The 4,853-nt window shown below is 46.4% G+C and overlaps 1 pseudogene; it reads right to left on the bottom strand.

Moving 5' to 3' along the window:
• Positions 1–2,288: 2,288 nt before the first annotated feature.
• Positions 2,289–3,831, bottom strand: LOC146425721 (uncharacterized; annotated as a pseudogene).
• Between the last annotated feature and the right edge of the window lie 1,022 nt (positions 3,832–4,853).

The raw sequence follows: 4,853 nt of genomic DNA on the forward strand, positions 1-4,853 counted from the left end.
GAGCATATTTTTTCTGTAAATTGAAAGATAATCTAGATTTACGGAGAGTAAAATAAAAGACTAGAAAAAAGGGGGGGGAAATAGCCTAATTAGATCACAAGCAAAGAAAACTAACAGTACGAAAGTCTTAGTTACTGTCAGGGTTTTACTCTGACTAAACGCCAGGCACTTCGACTCTCTCTTGCTACAGAAAAAAACTATAAAAATACACACCAATTTCGTGAGTCAAATGAGATAGGATACTGGTAGGAGGACGCACGGGAGAAAAATAGAGGGCAAACAGGCTCCAACTTAAAGTTGCAAAAAGTGATTTAATTACTTAACAGAGTTGGAGGATGAAATGCAAGGCAAAAATAAACTTTTTATACATTATTTTGTTCACTCCCCCCCTCCCTCTTATGAACTCATAGTATTTACTTCCTTTCTTCTTAAGAACTAACAAGCTCGGGTAGGGAGGCAGGGTGTGAGGTATTTTCTCAGTCTACAAAGCAGATCCATAAATCTATTCATCACTACAATTCTTCTACTACAAATACTCTTTATCTCTATTTATTTCTCTCTCTCTCTCTCTCTCTCTCCAGACAGTTTTTCTGCTTCCCCCCCCACCCTCTTAAGAAGCAGTCTCTTCACTCACCCCCCTTCCCTCTTTCCAAACTAGCAACACAGACAGGGGCAGGGTAGGGGTTTATCTGGTCAGTCCAATCAGGGAGAGGGGTTTACTTAGCCATGGGGTCTCTCCCACAAGAGACAGTTTTTTGGGAACTTCTTTGGCGTGGGTCCAATCTCATGAGCAACATCCTGCCCGAATTCTGCTGCAACATGAGTCTATTGTCCATAAGGTGCAGACTCTCCTGAGCTGAGGCCAGGCTGCTTCCATCCCAGGAGCAAGGCCTTTCTTTCCTTTGCCAGGCCTCTGTAGCTTTAACTCTTTCAATGAGACTCCAAACCGGATCACAGCTTTCTCCAGGCATCCACCTGCTCCTCTGGCATGGGCTGTGGGCGAATTTCTGCATCCTTGTGGACTCCATGGGCTGCAGGGGAAACCTCCTGCTCCCCCCATGGTTTTCACCATGGCTAGCAGAGGGTTTTCAGCTCCGGCGCCTGGAGCACTAGAGCACCTCCTCCCCCACCTTCTTTACTGACCTTGGTGTCTCCACGCTGTTCTCCCTCTACATATTTTTACCTCCACCTCCTCCTCCTCTAACTACAAAGAAGTGCGTGCTTGCTTTGTTTTGATTTTTTCTTAAATATGTTTTCACAGAGGCATAACTAGAACCTTTAATTAGCCCAAACTTAGCCAGCAGCATGTCCATCAACTTCAGAGCCATCAGAGATTGGCTCTGCTAGACTTGATGTAAAAACTTCCAGAACTTTCACTCAGGACACACAGGAGCCATCTTTGTGCCCCTCCCCACCCACTAGGAAAACTGGGCTAAGCAAAACTAACTCATGAACACAGGGGTACGTTTTCTCCCAACCCTTCAGACACTTCTTCAGGCCTACCACAACAGCTTTTGAAGGGTTTAAATATCTCTTAGATGCTAAAGACACCTTGCTGATGTTCAGGGCTAAGCAAAATCAACACAACATGTCTGGCTGTGGTTCATTTTACACAGGCTTTTATACTTTGACAATTCTGGCATCCACCCTTATTTGTTTGCTTATCTTAAAGTTACAGTTTTAAGGGTTGGGAGCTTACATAACTTGTTTATTTATCTCAGGGTTACAAACACGGCACACATTACACACCTAACTTTACTGTTACCAGACTTATATTCTGTTTATAGCTGTGGTTTATTGATTATGTCCTTCAGTTTCCTATCCATTACAACATAACATGTTTTTCTAGCCTTTTGTGTCAGTTTCCCTCCTTATCTTCTTGGCCCACTGGGCTAGACCTTTGCTTACAGAAGTGTTTACAGTTAGACACAGCAGTCACACTTAAGCCTCTTCCTTCTTACCTTCTTAACCCACCAGGGCTAGACCCCTGTTTTGCAGAAGCGGCAACAGTTACATTCAAGCCCTTCCCTTCTTCTCTCCTTTGCCCACTTAGGGCTGGGTTCTTGTTTTGCAGAAGTAACGCGGAGGGGGAGGAGGGGTGGAACCAGGCCTCTGCGTTTACCAAAAGTGTCTCTATGGCTATCGAGAGATCACTCCAGCCAGCACTGCTCTGGTGCTGTACAGAAAGGCCCTTCTCACACCCGTGCCGGTGTAAGGCACATATTCTCACTCACCCACGGAGTTGGATAACTCGTGCGTCACCAGAGACAAAGAACTCAGAGCGCTCAGTCAGCTGGAGGTTCCAGAGGTTTATTCTGAAGAGTTCCAGGGTGAAAGAGGGCGAGAGACCCCAGCCGTCTACATTTAAAGGGATGGCTGGAGGGTCAGGGGAGAGGAGGCGGGGGGAACACCACAACCAATGGAAAGAAGGAAGGGATGGAATCAGGGGTTAGGTTACAGCTGGGGGGATTTACATAATTTGGGGAGGGACCATCGTGTTCTCCAGGGGGGCTAAGATGTCTCCCACCAGTGAAGCTTTGTGGTACTGGAACCACTCAGCTCCCCAGCAGTTCCTGAGGTGGTATTATTCACCCCAACAACTCCCCCTTCCTTATTTAAAGGAAAGGCCTCCCCTACTTGCTTAGTTAAACACTTCTTGAGGCAACCGAACAAGCTTAGAACAAGGAAAATTATTAGGATCACCCACAGTCCAGTTTTGACTAAGGATGCTAGCCATCCCTGAAGTCCCCACTGTCCGAAAAGATCGCCAATCCAGTCTGCTTCTTTTCCTGTCTTCAGTTCTTTGATTTGATCTTTTATTTTCTGTATCGTCGCGTGGATGCTCTGGCTATGAGATGACAGGTTAAAGCAACACAGTCCTTCGAATTCCTCACAGCCATGTCCATGGGCCAATAAAAGAAAATCGATGACTGCTCTGTTTTGCAGTGTTGCATGCCTGGTGGTTTCTTCATCTTCAAGAAGCTGAGAGAGGGCACTCGAGGTTAGGTTAGCATGCTCTCCAAGCCAGCACTCAAGGTGGCTAAGTTCACCTAAGGCTTTTGCTGCTGCTACTCCAGGCAGGAAAAACAATGCAGCAATCCTTTTAGACAATGACCAATTGATAATTTCGCTATCACAATTAGGATCTAATTGTTGTATATTTCTTTTTTGGCGGGCCAATCGAGTATGGTTTCTCCAATGTAGAATTTGGGTTTTGTTGGGTGCTAATACAGAAAGCCTGCCAAGAGTGCACGGTCCCCCTTGGAGCTGGGATGGGATTCCAGACCACGCCTGATTCCCGCAAATCAGGAACATACCTTTGGGCAGCGCTTTGGGGTGTACAGATGACTCTGTTGGGATGACCTTTTTATCCTGACACCAATTACTGACAGAGTAAACCTTTCCCTGGGGTGTTGCGTTTCTACTATGACTTAATTTCTGGTGTTCTTACCAGGATAATGCCATCCCTCTTTTTGGGCTGAAGACAAACTTGAGGCAAAGGGTAGCCTGGGAGGACCCCAATAATAGTAATTCGTGGGGTTCCTCTGGTGCTGTTGCCAGCGTGCTTACCCATTTCTCCCAAGCTTCTTTCTGGGGGAGCACCTCGTTTGCAAAAGGCAGTTCATCTTTGTGGAGAGGGATCCCCACCAGGCATGATGAAAGTGGGTCACTGACGCTGCCCATAGACAGGCACATATGGTCTTGCTGGAGTGCTTTTGCCAATGTAACCCATATATTGGTCTTTGGCTGAGGGACAATCCATGCGGCAACCTCTGGTGGTAACAGGATGCAGGAGGTCAGGAGAATGCAGAGGTAGGCAATTACAGGCATGGTGGTAAGAAAGGTATAGGTAGTCCTTTTTTCTGTGGGATTTCAAGCAAAAATCATTAAAAGATGGTTTTCTGTTATTTCTTTCTTTTTCCCCTCTCATCCCCCCTTTTTTTTCATAAGACACAGGTAATAAGGTTGTGGGTTAGGGAAACACATGAGGGTAACAGATAAGGGATTTGTGGGTTTGGGGAACTGCTTGAAGGCGGCACAAATAGCTGTTCACGTGGCTGGAATCTTGCGCCGACGTCTTCTCCAAGCGGCACTGGTTTCTTTGTCTGGAGTTTCTTTGTCAGTGTCTGGTGTGTCATCTTTCGCCTGCTCAGGAGCTGTCGCTGACGGTCGGAGGTAGGGCTTTACATATTTTCCTGGTATCCACTTGGGTCCTGAAGGTGTGGAAACACAAGCATATCCCCTCCCCCATACAATTAGTGAAAAAGGGCCTGATATTTGATGGCTTTCTGGATCTTTGATTAACACTGGTGGTTGTTCTTTCAATTTGGCTTGGGTCGAATTGGTAAAATGCCGGAACACAGGGGGGTCAGGCTCTTCAAACGAATTGTTTAAGAAATTTATTGTAAAAAGGGCTTTGCAGAGTCTCATAATGGGACAATTGAGTTCTGACCCTCCCCGCTGTTGGTCTAGGACCCTCTTAATTGTCTGGTGGGTCCTCTCAACTATGGATTGTCCTGTGGGGGAGTGGGGGATGCCTGTAATGTGTTTGATGCCCCATGAGCTAAAAAACTCTTGAAGTTTGTTAGAGATGTATGCTGGACCGTTGTCAGTTTTTATCTCAGCAGGAACGCCCAGGGTAGCAAAAGCAAGGAGAAAGTGCTGTATAACATCTCTTGCCTTTTCTCCTGCATGGGCAGATGCAAAAACAGCTCCAGAAAATGTGTCTACAGAAACGTGTACATACTTCAATCTGCCAAACTGGGGGACATGGGTTACATCTGTTTGCCAGACTTCACAGCTGCCTAGACCCCGGGGGTTAACCCCAGACCCTAATGATGGCACTTGGTAGC

Source organism: Lichenostomus cassidix, chromosome W, assembly GCF_008360975.1.
Source record: "Lichenostomus cassidix isolate B80296 chromosome W, HeHo_3.0, whole genome shotgun sequence".
NCBI lineage: Eukaryota > Metazoa > Chordata > Aves > Passeriformes > Meliphagidae > Lichenostomus > Lichenostomus cassidix.